The sequence below is a fragment of the Salmo trutta genome, chromosome 4, assembly GCF_901001165.1.
Source record: "Salmo trutta chromosome 4, fSalTru1.1, whole genome shotgun sequence".
NCBI classification, from domain to species: domain Eukaryota; kingdom Metazoa; phylum Chordata; class Actinopteri; order Salmoniformes; family Salmonidae; genus Salmo; species Salmo trutta.
Window position 1 is genome coordinate 40,308,922 of NC_042960.1, and position 18,628 is coordinate 40,327,549.

The 18,628-nt window shown below is 43.8% G+C and overlaps 1 protein-coding gene across 1 annotated transcript in view; it reads left to right on the forward strand.

Annotated features, from left to right (window-relative positions):
* Nucleotides 1-2,005: 2,005 nt before the first annotated feature.
* Nucleotides 2,006-18,628, forward strand: part of LOC115192350 (BMP/retinoic acid-inducible neural-specific protein 3) — a 79,326-nt gene continuing 62,703 nt past the window's right edge. Inside the window, exon 1 of the mRNA XM_029750746.1 lies at nucleotides 2,006-2,557. The gene's annotated coding sequence lies outside the window, so the exon portion shown is untranslated. The remainder of the gene's footprint in view (nucleotides 2,558-18,628) is intronic.

Sequence of the window (18,628 nt, forward strand, 5' to 3'; positions counted from 1 at the left end):
CCACTCCCCCAGTACTCTCTCCCTCTCCCTCTCTCTGTGTGTGTGTGTGTGATTGTGTGGGCGGGAGTCAGAGCAGATCCCCCACCGACTGCAACCTGTTCCATAATCAAGACCTCTACAAATACTCAGTCCTGCCACTTCCACACTGCCAGATCGTAGTTTCTGCTCCATCAGTCTACGCTTCTAGCCGTTTGTTACTATTAGATCCTGTTGTGCCTGTTTTCCTTGCCTGACGCTGTTTTCCTCTCCGCTACAGTTCCGCCCGCTCTGACTCTGGTCCCTTTCTCCAGTTCCACGTCTCGTCATCCTGCTACTCTGTCCTGGATTCCCCACTCTACTACTCCCTTTGATTCCTCTCCGGACCTGCTTACCCTGTCCCAACCCCTCTCGCTCCAGCCTCAACCTCCGCACATGGTTTCCTGCAACCCACTCAAGCTTCCCCTGGCCTGCACCCCATCTGCCCCCTGTGTTTCAATAAATACCTTGGTTACTTCATCCCAGTCCCCTCGTCTGAGTCTGCTCTTGGGTTCCCCTGTTCCACTCCGCGTAACAAATAATCAGAGTAAAGAGTGCTTTATGTCGGAGTATTCTTGATAAGCAACTGTACCCCTGATGAAGTCTACTACAGAAATCCCTATGGAAATGATCCAAAGTTGAACGGTTATTCATTGAGGTTTTTAAATATGTTTTTCCTCACCGTGGACAGCTCCCACACTGGGGAAACAACACAAATAGAGCCTTATGGAAATTATAGCAAGTTGAAGAGTTATTCATTGAGGTTGATGGAAGTCAAAGATGGAGTCTACAAGTCACTGTAGTCATTGGAGTTACTCATTATTTAGAGGCAGTACAGCACCATGGACAGCTCCCATACCATATAACTGAGGAAACGTCTACGTGTTCCAATACACTACAAGCACACTTTCTTTCTTTATTGAAGACACCACAAAGCTGACCATATTGGGTGGAGATGGAGACCTTTATTATAATAATATAAGCCATTTAGTAGACGCTTTTATCCAAAGCGACTTAGTCATGCTTGCATTCATATTACATTTGGGTGGCCTTGGGAATCGAACCCACAACCCTGGCGGTGCAAGCGCCATGCTCTACCAACTGAGTGTTGGTATGTTAATTATTCCAACAAGGTTCATGTTGATTGTAGTTGGCACACTATTGCACACAAAGGACATAATATATATGGACCAAGGGATAGGATGCAGATGAGTTTAGGTTCTTAAACTCAGGTCTCTAAGCTTAGGTTAGAACCTTAATTTAGAGAGGATGCAGTTGCATATGATCACTGCTAACTGAAATGCTGATGCATGTGTGTTGATGTACTCCTTCATATTCACTGTTAAATGCCAGCATTCATTCATTGTCTGGAGTCTCAGTTGGTGCTGTTAGCTGCCTTTGCAGTGCTGTGATGCATGCCTTATGCACAGACATATGGGGGCTGAAGACAAGGGAGAAGAGAAGCAGGCACTGAACCGTCCTTAGCTCTCATCCCCTGCTCAGACAGACAGAGCTAAGTATGACACTAAGACAGGTATGAAGACTAAACTAATGGCTGTCTCACAGACAGTGTGCTTTAGCCTACAGTTAATTATTTTGGTGAGATACATTCGCTTATTCCTCAAATGTAGCCTATTTTATCTGCCCCTCTTGAAAGAGATTACATCAGTAAAATGAATAATAGATTTAAAACGTCATGAGAAAATAAAGACTTAAATATCCTCAGACAATAAATCTAGAAATCCATAGCTGTAGGCAATTTCACTGTGATAAGGGAGCCGCTGTCTCCAAAGCGCTTGTTACCATTCGCGCCACGTCAACGGTGACGGTCTTAAGTATATCCTCCTTTCGTGGCTATTACAGAGGGCTACTTGTGTTTTAAACATGTGACTGGGTGAGAAAGGGGGTAAAAGAGAGAGAGGAGAGCTAAAAAAGCCCGTGTCTGCTGTTTCACCTATTGAAATTTGGCTCTCCCACTCTCAGACGGCGCTGCGGAGTAGGCGAGTCAAGCAGAGCCCGGTGCTGGCGTGGACTTTATAAAATAATATTTAACCACTGGCCAGAGATACTTAAACATCCGGTGAAGCAATACCCAACTGCATTCCTCCGTAGTTGCCTTCCTGCCAGTCGCCCACTGGTGTTTCTAACCCGAGGCGCGCACGCATTCCCCCACCAAGCGGAATTGCGCCCGCTCTCCGTGGATACTTTAATTTAGTAATTATCCCCGGACAGGTCAAAACTCTGCTTCCAGGAAGGTTAAGGTATTCCCGGATAATCGTACCCCTTTATGAAAAGCTTTTTTCTACGGAACTTCCCCAGTGGGCCGGAGCGATAGGAAGCATTGCTAAGGCGCAGCGCAGTCCGACTTGTCGAATCGTTTTCCTTCTATTACTCATCGGATGTTGTGGAGTTTTGTGGGTCTCGTCCAATACACAACTCATTCACACCGATGAACGTTTTGGCAGTTCTATGGACATATTCGCCGATTCAGCAAGATAATGGGAGACGCTGAGTTGAACTTTGTCTGCTGTTCTGAATCGCGGTGAGTTGAGATATCCTTCTTTTATAAGACCTATTGTTAGTAAGCCTGGAAAGAGCTTAGTTTTTTGTTACGTAATGGTTTGCATTTTCCTAAAATTGCATGAACACTGTCACGCAATGTAGGGACAGATTGGTTAGACCTATAACTGAATGCCAGAGGTAGCCAAACCTTGAAAATAGCATGATGTTCTCTCTCTTACACACACACACACACACACACACACACACACACACACACACACACACACACACACACACACACACACACACACACACACACACACACACACACACACACAGTGCCACCTCTGCCTATAGCCAGACTACGTGCTGCACTTGGGCCCCGGTGGCGATAGTTGGCCACCCGCTAAAACATTCATAAAAAGAAACTTACCGTTGAGAGATAACATAGCAGAATACACAACGTGCCATTTCAAAAGTTTTTATCTTATGTCAGTCACTGACATAACGAGGTGGCTAGAGATGGTTCTACGCACACACGCGGACATACACAACATTGGTATGCACCTTTACATACATGCACACAGATTCCCCCCCTTCTCTTTTTCACTCCCTCCCTCCTTCCTCATTTTCCAATTGCCACCCTGGCACCAAGTCTATATCCCTGAGGGTGTATTGGCTTGCCTGCAGAGCAGAGCAAAGCAGAGCTGGGGATCAGATCTCTAACACTGATGTGGTGTGAGCAAGTCTGCCTAGTGCTAGCCAGTCAGTCCAGCCATCCATAAACAATTTTCCCTCTGATTTCATAATTATACACTTCACCCTCAAGCCTTTCAAAACCTGCCTTGATTCCCATGGCTTTGAAAGCAGGGAAAGAATGTCATGAAAGCCAAGCACCCTCAATCCACAAACACCACTGTAAATGTTGCTCCTAAATCAAAATAGAATAACTTGGCATTGATAAATTGAATGATCCCAGTAAAGCACAATGACATAACGTTATACATTTGTGCTACTCTTGAATGGGGGATATTGTGGTCATTGTGGATTTAGAGTATTTCGATTTATTGAAATGGTTTATATAGTCAATTTGATCCCTTTCAGATAATTATATTAAATACTGCATACCAAATACTTTATACTATTGCATATCTAGCTTGCACAAATCCTGACTTGACGTAACATAAATCAATGTTTGGTAAATATGCCAAAATAATAGACATTCACTCATCTGGCAGTTGTCAAACAGACAATGGTCGGCAAATCTTGTTTCAAAGAAACTAAATGTTGTATCTATGCCCGTGGAGAGACTATGAAAATGATGAGTGAACTTGGTTAATGCATGAGTCATATCTGAAGATATTGTAGAGATAGATCTATATGATGGAGATGTATTGATGTCTCTGGTTAAGGCTCCATTGGGTGAACTTATGTCAGCTTTGGTTTATCACTACAATTGGAGGGAGTCAGTACTGTCATAGTCTATGAGTCTCTCACATTAGCTGTTAGCGCAGAGAGCCCCAGAGTCAAAACATGGGAAGATGTTTAGCACTGAGTGCTAAAGCCTCTATGTACAGTATGTGACCTGCAAGGGAATGGACTCTATGAACCATGCCCCCTCTTTAGGACGTACCACGTTAATGTGTATGTGTGTGAGTGCGTATGAATGTGTTCATATAACTTCTCCATAAAATTGGTGCAGGCCCAGCTTCCTAAAGGTTCAATTTCTTGTTACTTTGTGGAGGCCTTGGGGTAATTTATCTCCAGAGACTGTATAAAGAGGGAGTCCATTGCCACGTCCAGACTTAAGAGCTGAATGCTGCATTCATGTCCTGTGGTGTATAGTGAGAGAGCTTGGTGGCCCAGCTGTACCCCGTCAACATTATATACAGTGCCTTGCAAAAGTATTCATCCCCCTTGGCGTTTTTCCTATTTTGTTGCATTACAACCTGTAATTTAAATGTATTTTTGGGAGGTATTTCATGTAATGGACATACACAAAATAGTCCAAATTGGTGAAGTGAAATTTAAAAAAATAACATGTTTGAAAAAAAAAAATACGGAAAAGTGGTGCGTGCATATGGTGTAACCACGCCAGCCCAGGACCTCAATATCCGGCTTCTTCACCTGGGGGATCGTCTGAGGCAGGGTACTGAGGAGTATTTCTGTCTGTAATAAAGCCCTTTTGTGCGGAAAAGCTCATTATGATTGGCTGGGCCTGACTCCCTAGTGGGTGGGCCTGGCTCCCAAGTGGTTGAGCCTATAACCTCCCAGGCCCACCTATGGCTGCACCCCTGTATAGCCATGTGAAATCCATAGATCAGGGCCTACTGAATTTAATTAAATTGGCTAATTTCCCTATGAACTGTAACTAAGTAAAAAAAAAAAAATTGTTGCATGTTCATGTTGGATATATGTTTTTGTTCAGTATAGCATTTGCAAAATCAACAGCTATTGTTTCAATTCAACCTCTGGTTCTTCTCAAATGTAATGATATTTAGTGATATTGATTTGTGTTTGGTTGTCAACATAACCAAATATCAACATTTGAAGGAGATGTTGCCTGTAATCCATGGCTTCTGGTTGGGATATACAGTTGAAGTCAGAAGTTTACATACACCTTAGCTAAATTCATTTAAACTCAGTTTCTTAATTCTTTACATTTAATCCTACTAAAAATTCCCTGTTTTAGGTCAGTTAGGATCACCACTTTATTTTAAGAATGTGAAATGTCAGAATAATAGTAGAGAGAATGATTTATTTCAGCTTCTATTTCTTTCATCACATTCCCAGTGGGTCAGAAGTTTACATACACTCAATTAGTATTTGGTAGCATTGCCTTTAACTTGGGTCAAATGTTTCAGGTAGCCTTCCACAAGCTTCCAACAATAAGTTGGGTGAATTTTGGCACATTCCTCCTGACAGAGCTGGTGTAACTGAGTCAGGTTTGTAGGCCTCCTTGCTCGCACATGCTTATTAAGTTCTGCCCACACATTTTCTATAGGATTGAGGTCAGGGCTTTGATGGCCACTCCAATACCTTGACTTTGTTGTCCTTAAGCCATTTTGCCACAACTTTGGAAGTATGCTTGGGGTCATTGTCCATTTGGAAGACACACTTGTGACCAAGCTTTAACTAGCTGACTGATGTCTTGAGATGTTGCTTCAAAAATATCCACATTTTCTCTCTTCATGATGCCATCTATTTTTTTGTAGTGCACCAATCCCTCCTGCAGCAAAGCACCCCAGGCAACATGATGCTGCCACTCCCGTGCTTCACAGTTGGGATGGTGTTCTTCGGATTGCAAGCCTCCCCCTTTTTCCTCCAAACATAACGATGGTCATTATAGCCAAACAGTTCTATTTTTGTTTCTTCAGACCAGAAGACATTTCTCCAAAAAGTACAATTTTTGTCCCCATGTGCAGTTGCAAACCGTAGTCTGGCTTTCATCTCTAGGACACAGAACGTGTCTCCTTCCTGAGTGGTATGACAGCTGTGTGGTCCCATGATGTTTATACTTGTGTACTATTGATTGTACAGATTAACGTTGTACCTTCAGGGGTTTGGAAATTGCTCTCAAGGATTAACTTCTTGGGGCTATGTGGGACGTTAGCGTGCCACCCGTGGCGCACCCTATCAACAGCAGGTGCATTTCAAGAGCGGCAAATTTGAAACCAAATAAATGTCAAAATTCAAGTTTTTCAAACATACAACTAACTTACAGCCTTTGAAAGATAAACATCTCCTTAATCTAACCACGTTTTCCGATTTCAAAAAGGTTTTACGGGGAAAGCATAAAGTTAGGTTATGTTAGGAGAGTACATTGACAATAGCTGTGTGTAGTGTATTGTCGATTCAAAGACAGGCGTCACCAAAACCATAAAATCAGCTACAATTATGCACTAACCTTTTACAATCTCCATCAGATGACACTCCTAGGACATTATGTTAGACAATGCATGCATTTTTAGTTCTATCAAGTTCATATTTATATCTAAAAACAGCGTTTTACTATGGCGTTGATGTTCAGGAAATCGTTTCCCTCCAATAACGGCAGTCAAGTCATGACAACAAAATAATTAATTAATATTAGAAAACATTGGTAAAATATTATATTGTCATTCAAAGAATTATAGATTTACATCTTTTGAACGCAATGGACTTGCCAGATTTAAAATTGACCTTACTGGGAAATCACACTTTGCAATAATCTGAGCACTGCGCCAGAAAAATACGCATTGCGATACAGACTAACCGCCATGTTGGAGAGATCTAAAATCGAAAATACTATGTAAATAATCCATTACCTTTGATTCTCTTCATCAGATGTCACTTCCAAAGAATCCCAGGTCCATAACGAATGTAGTTTTGTTCAAAAAAGCTCATCATTTATGTCCAAAAACCTCCGTGTTGTAGCACATGATCTAAGCCAGCCGGACTTCACTTCACATCACGAACGGAAAAAATATATTTACGTTCGTTCAAACATGTCAAACGTTGTATCGCATAAATCATTAGGGCCTTTTTTAACCAGAACATGAATAAAATTCAAGGCGGACCATTGGGTTCTCTTTTAAAACGTTTCGGAATGAGAGTACCCACCATCAACTCGGGCGCCAGGTGTCTAATGGGCCATCGCCGTTCCAAAGCTCTTCTTCAGTCAGATCTCACTGTAGAAGACTCAAAACACTTTGTAAAGGCTGGGGACATCTTGTGGAAGCAATAGGAAGTGCCAAAACATTCCTCACCCCCTTTGTTTTTCAATGGTATAGGCTTAAAGTCAATTCAACACATCAGGTATCCACTTCCTGTCAGAATCTGTCTCAGGGTTTTGCCTGCCAAATGAGTTCTGTTATACTCACAGACACCATTCAAACAGTTTTTGAAACTTTAGGGTGTTTTCTATCCATATATAATAAGTATATGCATATTGTTGTTACTGGGTAGGATTAGTAACCAGATTAAATCGGGTACATTTTTTTATCCAGCCGTGAAAATACTGCCCCCTATACCCTAACAGATTAACCAGACTTGTAGAGGGCTACAATTTTTTTTCTGAGGTCTTGGCTGATTTCTTTTGATTTTCCCATGATGTCAAGCAAAGAGGCACTGGGTGTGCAGGTAGGCCTTGAAATACATCCACATGTACACTTCCAATTGACTCACATGTTGTCAATTAGCCTATCACAAGCTTCTAAAGCCATGACATCATTTTCTGGAATTTTCCAAGCTGTTTAAAAGCACAGTCAACTTAGTGTATGTCAACTTCTGACCCACTGGAATTGTGATACAGTGAATTATAAGTGAAATAATCTGTCTGTAAACAATTGTTGTAAAAATTACCTGTCATGCACACAGTAGATGTCCTAACTGACTTGCTAAAACTTTAGTTTGTTAACAACGAATTTGTAGAGTTGTTGAAAAATGAGTTGTGGAGATGTACAGATCGGGGTACTAAAATCCAGGCTGCATCATATCCGGCTGTGATTGGGAGACCCATAGGGCAGCGCACAATTGGCCCAGCGTCGTCCGGGTTTGGCCGGGGTAGGCCGTCATTGTAAATAAGAATTTGGTCTTAACTGACTTGCCTAGTTAACTTCTTAGGGCTAGGGGGCAGTATTTTCATGGCCGGATAAAAAACATACCCGATTTAAACTGGTTACTACTCTTTTCCAGAAACGAGAATATGCATATAATTGGGAGATTTGGATAGAAAACACTCTAAAGTTTATAAAACTGTTTGAATGGTGTCTGTGAGTATAACAGAACTCATATGGCAGGCCAAAACCTGAGAAGATTCCATACAGGTAGTGCCCTCTCTGACCATTTCTTGTGCTTCTGTGGCATCTCTGTCGAAAATACAGCATCTCTGCTGTAACGTGACAATTTCTAAGGCTCCCATAGGCTCTCTGAAGGTGCCAGAAAGTGCAAATAAATTTATAACACTTTTGACGTGTTTTTCTGGATATTTTTGTTGTTATTCTGTCTCTCACTGTTCAAATAAACCTACCATTAAAATTATAGACTGATCCTTTCTTTATCAGTGGGTAAACGTACAAAATCAGCAGGGGATCAAATACTTTTTTCCCCCACTGTCGATAAGCGAGACTAAATACCCCACGAATGACCCAACTTAAAACATGTGCAACAAAAGACATACTAGACCAAACGAAAAGGGAAAAAGGGATCGGTGGCAGCTAGGAGACCGACGACCACCGAGCGCCGCCCGAACGGGGAGAGGAGCCACCTTCGGTAGAAGTTGTGACAGTACCCCCCCGACACCGGCCAAGAGGACCCGGATGGAGGCTGTGGAACTCACGCAGCAGTGATGGGTTCAAGATGTCCAGCACCTCTCCTCTGGACCGTACCCCTCCAAGTCCACGAGGTACTGCAGGCTCCTCACCCGACGCCTAGAGTCCAAGATGGAACGGACTGTGTACGCCGGGGCCCCCTCGATGTCCAGGGGGGGCGGAGGGACCTCTAGCACCTCAACGTCCTGCAGTGGACCAGCTACCACCGGCCTGAGGAGAGACACATGAAACGAGGGGTTAATACGGTAGTAAGAGGGAAGCTGTAACCTATAACACACCTCGTTTATTCTCCTCAGGACTTTAAATGGCCCCACAAACCACGGCCCCAGCTTCTGGCAGGGAAGGCGGAGGGGCAGGTTTCGGATTGAGAGCCAGACCCGGTCCCCTGGCGCGAACACGGGGGCCTCACTGCGGTGGCGGTCAGCGCTCTCCTTCTGGCAACCACCGGCCCGTTTCAGGGATTCCTGGACGGCTCTCCAGGTCTCCTTTGAGCGCTGCACCAATTCCTTCACCGCAGGAGCCTCGGTCTGGCTCTGATGACGAGGTACTCATAATGGCCAGATGTGGTACTAAACGCGGTCTTCCACTCATCTCCATCTCGGATACACACCAAGTTATACGGGCTACTGAGATCCAGTTTTGTGAAGAAGCGTGCTCCGTGAAATGACTCCACCGCCGTGGCGATGAGAGGTAGCGGGTAACTGAATCCCACTGTGATGGAATTTAGACCTCTATAGTCAATGCACAGACACAAATCTCTATCCTTTTTCTTCACAAAAAAGAAACTCGAGGAGACGGGTGACGTGGATGGCCGAATGTATCCCTGCCTCAGCGATTCAGTGACATATGTCTCCATAGCCACCGTCTTCTCCTGTGACAGGGGATACACGTGACTCCTGGGAAGTGCAGCGTTAACCTTTTTGGGCTACCCCCCCACTTCTCTCAATTTCCGCCTGAAGACATACCCAAATCTAACTGTCTGTAGCTCAGGCCCAGAAGCAAGGATATGCATTTTCTTGGTATCATTTGAAAGGAAACACTGAAGTTTGTGGAAATGTGAATTGAATGTAGGAGAATATAACACAATAGATCTGTTAGAAGAAAATACAAGGAAACAAACATACGTTTTCTGGTTTTTGTTATTGTTGCATCATCGTTCAACTGAACAGGAACAGCGAAACATTCAGATAGGATGCTGGGGATAATTTCTATGCAGAACAGAAGAGGTCAGCAGTATCTGAGAAAAGTTTCAGACACATATCTTCAGGAATGAGCGAGCTACATAACATTGAGCATGAAGTCACCCAGGTGTCCCACACAAATGTACCCAAGTGGCCGAATTGGTACGGTGATACATTTTGATGTAAAAAACTATATACAAAATACAAAAAATATATTCTAACACACCCCTCAAAAAAAAGTACAATTTTTTTATTTTTTATATTTAATTAAAAAAAAATATATATTAAATAACAAGGGTAACTATTTACAGACATTCAATGTACAATGTACAATATTGTGAGGACCCTCAGTCCTCTACACAATTGTGCTGCTGGTGCCATGGCCCGTAGCAGTCTCTTTCTGCTGTAAAGCATAGAGTTACTGAGCAGGTGGTACATGTGATGGGGCATTTCCTGTGACAAAGGGCACAGCGTCGCCTCCCCACCGTGCCCTTTTTGCCCTGAGGCACATTCATGTCTGCAGAGATGAATTTGGGCAGGTGAACACCACTGGTTGAAGGAGCAGAAGAGGTAGAGGGGTCAGAGGTAGAGGGGACAGAAGGTGCTGCAGTGGACTTGCTGTAGCCAGCAAGCTCCAGGATGAGCAGCTCTCGGAAGGCTAGCTGTGAGATGGGGGTCTTTCCACAGCTCTTGGCCATTTCCTTCTGGATGATGAAGGAATTAACCACAGCAATGTCAATGAAATGGTAGAAAAAAGTATTGTACCATTTCATGGTCTTGTGGAGAACATTATAGTAGCCTATCAGCGCATCTGACAGGTCTACACCCCCCATCCTCTTTTTATAGTCCTTGATAGTTGCAGGAATGGGGACATCCATGCCCCAGTAGCGCCCTTCACACGCCTGACGACGTGACCTCCACTGAAGGACTTGTGGATACTGGAGCACATGACCACCTCTCTGGTATCCATCCACTTCACAAAGAGTAGGCCATCTTGGCGAATCCATCGCATGCTACCCCGCTCAGCCCGCTTAGGCATGTCATTCTCCTTGGTTTTTGGAAAGCCCACTCTGTTGGGCCGAATGGTGCCACCAGCCCACATATCCAGCTTCTTCAGGGCTGTGAACAGGGTAGAGCTTGTGTAGAAATTGTCCACAAAAAGTTTGTAGCCCTTCCCCAGCAGTTAAAAATCGAATAATGCCATAACAGAATCATAGCTGAGTCCCTTACCGGTCGCAAAACTGCTCTTCCCCTCATAAACAAAAAAATTGCACGTGTATGCACACGCAGAATCAGCCAAAACAAACGGTTTGTTACGCATGTATTGTTTTAGGCTGATTCTGGCCTTTGAGGCTACCATCCTCTCATCGATGGAAAGATTCTGGGCGGGCTGAAAATAGGTCTTGCAGGCCTCAACCACACTGTGGTAGAGAGGTTTTATTTTGCAGAGCCAATTATACCCTGCTGTGCCTCGCTTCTTGTCGTTGTCCTCATCAACTTTAGAGTCACTGATGTGAAGCGCCCGTGAGATTGTCAGAAACCTTTTGCACGACATGACAGTGGAGGGGAAAGGCAGTTGATAGAGGGGAGCAGTTTTCCAGTAGTGTTTCAGGGTTTTCAGCTTCACTAGACCCATGTATATGACCATTGACAAATAACAAAAAATATCTGACATGGAAATGGGCTTCCATGCCTCTTTCTTGCCTGCTTGCTTCTTAGCACCATATTTGTTAGTGTTCAAGACAAGGGAATCAATAACTGAAGATGTAAAAAACAGTTGAAAAAGTTGCATGGGGCTGTAGTTGGAGGTCATGTCCAGCTGAGGTCCTGGTGGCCTTTTCGGTCTGAATATTGGAGGTGGTGGGCCCACATCCTCCTCAAGCACAGAGTGCCAATGACCCTCCTCCTCTCTGATTGCAGGTTTTTCTTTTCCCCACCTCCGCTTCTTTGTCACAGACTTCACACCTGGCCGGGCGGGGGTAGGTGTGGAGCCGGAGACAGCAGGGGTCCGGCTAGATGAACCAGCCCCTGTGGGGGATGGGCACCTTGGCAGTGGGGGCTCCCAGTCAGAATCGGAAGGACTGTGAAGACACAGACACACAGATTATATATAGAGTGGTGAACCCCATTTTTAGATAAAATACAAGTAAAACATACATACATGTAAAAAAATCAAATATATACAGACACACACTCATAATGTTTAGCCATGTGTACTTCACACATTTCATTAGTGATTTTATATATATATTTACGTTTTAGTTATTTAGCAGACGCTCTTATCCAGAGCGACTTACAGTAATGAATACATTCATTTCATTCATTTGATATTATTAATTTCAAACAACGGCATGAGAGGTACTCATCAGTCCAAAATTGCGTCCTCTCTATGCAAAAACATTTCCTCAAACTGGGAGTCCAAACTTGACTCACAATCCGACTCCACTTCAAGTAATTCTGTGTCACTATCACGATCAATTTCATCAATAATGTCGTGTAGATCTGTATACCTGGATTTTGCCTGTGATTTTCCAGATATACTCGCCATCGCTGAAAATGATAGACTCAATACTGCTACGCGCAAACAATGTGGCTCCTTCAGGTAGAAGTTTCAATGGCGAATGGCTGTGTTACACTCAACTTTCGTTCAAGAGCTTGTCTTCCCGGATATAACCATTAGATATTGCCGTTTACCTCAGCTCATTGGCTATCTACCAAGCTAGATTTCAAGACGATCAGTGGTCATTGGGCCAAAATACAGTCAATCAACAAAGCACTGGTCATATCATTGGCGCGCAATGAGGTCATTGTTTGGTGTGTTCAAATAAGTTCCTTTCGGTCAATACGTCCCGCAAAAAGAACAATCAAGTTTGTCTGTGTGACTAACAAACAGAGGATTGCAATGAAACCAACCATGACTGGATAAACGTGTGTTTAGCATGAGTAATTACATCGAATGCTTCGTCAAAAGTTGAAGGAGACAGAATTCATGACACTAGCCGTTTAGGAAATGTTTCGTGTTATGCTATAAAAATGGATTTTATAGAACAAATGACCATTTATTGTGAAGATTGGGCCTTTTGTATTGCCAAAAGAAGAAGATCTTCAAAGGTAAATGATTATTTTATTGCTATTTCTAACTTTAGTGAGGCTAATGCTGGGTTGGAAAATGCTAGTAATGCTTGTGTTTGCGGGACGCTGTCCTCAGATTATTATAATGTATGCTTTCGCCGCAAAGCCTTTTTGAAATCGGACACTGCGGCTGGATTAACAAGATGTTAAGCTTTTAAATTATGTAAGATACATGTATTTACAAGAATGTTTAATATTACGAATTGTGTATTTACAACTTTTTCTCTCTGCTATTTCACCGGATGTTAGGCAGGTGGGACGCAAGCGTGGAGGTTTATTGCACAATCACCTCGTCGGTGAGGTGGTAATTGAGTCACCCTCTTCTTACAGAAGGTGATAGCCAAATCGGCATATTCAGAGGGAATGCGCACAGTGGAGACTTGGTCCGGACTCTCCACCGTAGTCGCACCAATGGAAACTCCCACACATCTACCCGAGCACTCCTCTGACCACCCCTTAAGAGCCCCCTGTCTCCACGAAATGTTGGGATTGTGATAAGCTAACCAGGGAATCCCCAGCACCGCCGGAAACGCAGGGGAATCAATGAGGAAGAGGCTAATCCACTCCCCCCCCCCCCCTGCGTTACCATGACCAGTGGAACTGTGGCCTCTCTGACCAGCCCTGACCCAAGTGGTCGACTATCTAAGGCGTGCACATACATATGGCCGACAGGGAGCTCTGGATGAGCCTGGTGCTGACTCACCTGAGGTGTCCGAGTAGTGCTCTGCCTGCCCTCTCGACTCCCAGACGAGCTCCTCCAGCACCGGTCTGCAGTGTGTCTTCTCTGACCACAGCTGGTGCAGGAGGAGACTCCTCTTCCAGTCGTCCTAGCTGCAGCACCCCTTAGCTCCATGGGCGTCGGAGCAGGAGTGCTGGGAGGTGGAACGGACAGGGCCCGATCAGGACGCCCGCGAGCAGCCAGCAAGTTGTCCAACATGTCGATAAGTTGGTCCAGAGTGAGGGTGGTGTCCCGACACACTAGCTCCCTGCGGACATCCTCTCTAAGGCTACACCTATAATGGTCCATCAGGGCCCTGTCATTCCACCCCGCGCCAGCGGTCAGGGTCTGGAACTCCAGCGCGAAGTCCTGTGCACTTCTCGTCTCCTGCCTTAGATGAAATAGCCGTTCTCCCGCCGCTCTGCCCTCCGGTGGATGGTCGAACACAGCCCGGAAGCGGCGGGTGAACTCTGGGTAATTGTCCCTTGCAGAATCTGGACCCTCCCAGACCGCGTTGGCCCACTCCAGGGCTTTACCCGTAAGGCAGGAGACGAGGACGTTGATGCTGTCCTCTCCCGAGGGAGTCGGGTAGACGGTCGCCAGGTAAAGATCCAACTGGAGCAGGAACCCCTTACACCCGGCAGCCGTCCCATCGTATTCTCTTGGGAGCGCAAGCCTAATCCCTCTGGGTCTGGGAGCCGTCGGAGTTGGGGGTGGTGCAGGTTGGAGAGTAGCGGAAGGCGGGGTAGGGAGACCGCTCCTCTCCCATCTTTCCATTCTCGGCAACACTTGATCCATGGCCATCCCCAGACGGTGTAGTACGGCGGTATGTTGTAAGACACGCTCCTCCATGGATGGGTGGGGCGCGTCTGCTCCTGCTGACTCTATAATAAACGGTGCGTGATTCTGTCTCTGCTCTCTAGGAGTGGTGGGGAGGGGGAGAAGTCAGGCGCAGGAGACCAAAAGTGCACTTGCAGAGCGTGTTTATTCGAGAGTCCAAAAACACCATGAACAGGCATGAAACAAACCAGACAAAAATAGTCCACCCCCAAAAAGGGCCGGGACGCAGTCCAGAGAGACACGCCAGCCCACAATAGACAAAGAAAAAATAAACGCAACCCCAGGACCCACAACAAACAATCCCGCACGAACCCAACCTAGACAAGCGAGACTAAATACCCCACTAATGACCCAACTCAAAACAGGTGCAACAAAAGACAGACAAAACGAAACGAAAAGGGAAAAAGGGATCGGTGGCAGCTAGTAGACCGGCGACAACGACTGCCGAGTGCCGGCCGAACAGGGAGAGGAGCCACTTTCGGTAGAAGACGTGACACTGGTATGACTTACAGATTGCTGTAAACCATCAGGAACGTATTCAACTTGAAGGAGCTGGAGCAGTTTTGCCATGAAGAATGGGCAAAAATCTCAGTGACTAGATGTGCCAAGCTTTTAGAGACATACCTCAAGAGACTTGCAGCTGTAATTGCTGCAAAAGGTGGCTCTACAAAATATTGACTTTGTGGGGGGGTGAATAGTTATGCACGCTCAAGTTTTCAGTTTTTGTCCTATTTCTTGTTTGTTTCACAATAAAACAATATTTTGCATCTTCAAAGTGGTAGGCATGTTGTGCAAATCAAATGATACAAACCCCACAAAAATCTATTTTAATTCCAGGTTCTAAGGCAACAAAATAGGAAAAATGCCAAGGGGGTGAATACTTTCGCAAGCCACTGTAGACTACACGCATGCACGCACACACACACATCAATAACTGATGTGGATTTCTCAATGGCCTGTTCATCTGCTCCTACTTTGAGATATGTTCATAGATCAGATGAGTCATGTGAGATACCACCGTGTTCAAATGACTGTGACGCTTCAAGGGGGTGTCTTCCTTAAAGAATCCACATCGTGTTTAAGCCCTGCTGCTAACAAACACACAAATTAATTAAGAATCACGCGTGAAACACCGCTGAATCAATTTTATTACATGAAATATTCACAGTGGAGATAAAAAAAGGGAAGATGGAGACAGGAGAAGAAAGAGAGAATCGAAGAGACTTAAAGAGAGAGAGAGAGATACAGGAAGAGAAGGTGGACAAACAGGCAGCAGGCAGGCAGGTCTTGGCAGGAACATGGGGTTTTGTCAGGGTTGGGTAGGCTACTTTCTAAATGTAATCTGTTACAGTTACTAATTGTAATCAGTAACGTAACTTTTGGATTAACCAAACTCAGTAATGTAATCTGATTTATTTTTTAGATTACTCTTCTCTTAAGAGGCATCAGAAGACACATTTATATTACCAATTGAATAATATCTATTGCAGGATAAATCAATGCATAGCTGGCCATAAATGGATGTTGCATTTTACTTTATGGGTTGGTTATGTATAGGCTTCTTCTAACCCATTTGCTTTCTACTACTAAATCTGTCAGATTTTCAGTCATTCCATTTAATGTAATACCCATTGATCTTCAAGAATATAATTTGGAAATATCGATCAGCCAAATTGTTTTACATGAGCATATCCCAAAAACGAAGGACTTATTAGCCTACTCTGTTGTTTATGATTTTGTCATGGAGGACTGATTGGGCTCATTGCTTCAAGATGAAAAATAAATGCTGCTCTCATAGAATGTCATGCTTTGAGCCCTACCGAAAAGTGCTATTTGCATGTGAAAAATGTATGCCATGTGCTGCATTTGTTATAGGCATATTGTTTACGTTTTTGTTGGTGACACTTTGATATTTCAATAATTTGCAGCTGTTGAAGTCTATCAAAGTGGGCGAGTTTGAGCATGTGTCCGTTGAGCATGTGTCCGTTAGGCCTATTGAAACACTTTTTTATCAGCACGAATTAGATTGAGCACTAAAAGCCCCACTCATGCTCTTCTTAAATTAAACTTGCTTTTGACAGTATGGAGCACAATACAACAGATGAGTTTAGATGGGAGGAACTTCCTCAAACGTTTATGCCATTGGCACGAATCCGCACTATGCAACTGTTGCAAGAGCTCATTTTTCACTGGCTGTCCACTGGTTGAAAAAAAATATTGATAGGCAGCTTAAACTTCTTTAAATTCAACCATATATAGGGTTAAAATGCACATATACATTTGAACAGCCATTCACAACAACCAAAATCCATAAGGCCCAAATAGCTAAATGAGAGAGCAGCAGTGTGATTCACATCAATGCGCTATGTAGAGCAATCTGATCGTGGACTTCAGGAAACAGCAGGAAACAAGCATGTCGCTACACCTGCAATAAAATCTGCGAAATATGTGTATGTGACCAATAACATTTTATTTGATTTAGACAACAATATTAAGTGATATCTGTATCGTCGTAGGCTACACCACTGTTGTCGTCCTTACGTCCAAGCGTTTATTCTAGTTGGATAATCTTTGGATGTCGACAGCAGTCACACCATTGGAATACATACAGTAGTTTGTACTGTGCCTTTTTTCAATGCTGATTTGAATGTCATTGAGAAAACAATGTTGTCACAGTTTTTTCATAAACATCCTTTCTAAATTTAAAAGTGATCCTAGAAATAATCATTTTATTTGAAAGTATCTGTAATCTGAGTACAATATTTTTGCTGGAAACAGGTTACAGTTTTTTATCATCCGTTTACATGTCACGGATTACATAAATCGGTTACTCCCCAATCCTGGGCTTTGTGGTGTATACCCACGGCCCATTATTTTATTATAATGAGCAAACTGGTGGATCAGTGGCGTATTGGCCCTAACTCGTATCCGAGCCTGACGGAGAGAGAGGACAACAGAGAGAAAGGAAGACAATAGGAAAGATCGAGAAAATGTGAAGTGGGGAGAGAAAGGGGGAAAGAAGAGAGGATAGTAAAGGAGAGGAGAGCAGGACACAGAGAGATTGACTGATTAGGGCATTAAAACAAAGACGCCTCCAAGAATGCTTGGTAATTGAAAATATATGATTCCAGGCAATGATGGGACACGTACAGTCACAAACCTTACCTCAATAACTCAATAACACAAACAAAATCATATTAGAAACAGGTGAAAAAGACAGGTAGCATGTGTTCTTGTAAATGTTGTCATTTCTGTCCAATCCCCAAATATGTCAGATCGTCTCATTTTACATTTACAGTTGAAGTCGGAAGTTTATATACACTTTAGCCAACTACATTTAAACTCAGTTTTTCACAATTCCTGACATTTAATCCTAGTAAAAAATCCCTGTTTTAAGTCATTTAGGATCACCACTTTATTTTAAGAATGTGAAATGTCACGATCATAGTAGAGAACATGATTTATTTCTGCTTTTATTTCTTTCATCACATTCCCAGTGGCTCAGAAGTTTACATACACTCAATTAGTATTCGGTAGCATTGCCTTTAAATTGTTGAACTTGGGTCAAACGTTTAGGGTAGTCTTCCACAAGCTTCCCACAATGAGTCAGGTTTTTAGAACTCCTTGCTCGCACATGCTTTTTCAGTTCAGCCCACACATTTTCTATGGGATTGAGGTCAGGGCTTTGTGATGGCCACTCCAATACCTTGACTTTGTTGTCCTTAAGCCATTTTGCCACAACTTTGAAAGTATGCTTGGGGTCATTGTCCATTGGGAAGACCCATTTGCGACCAAGCTTCAACTTCCTGACTGATGTCTTGATGTTGCTTCAATATATCCACATAACTGTCCTTTCTCAGAATGCCATCTGTTTTGTGAAGTGCACCAGTCCCTCCTGCAGCAGAGCACCCCCACAACATGATGCTGCC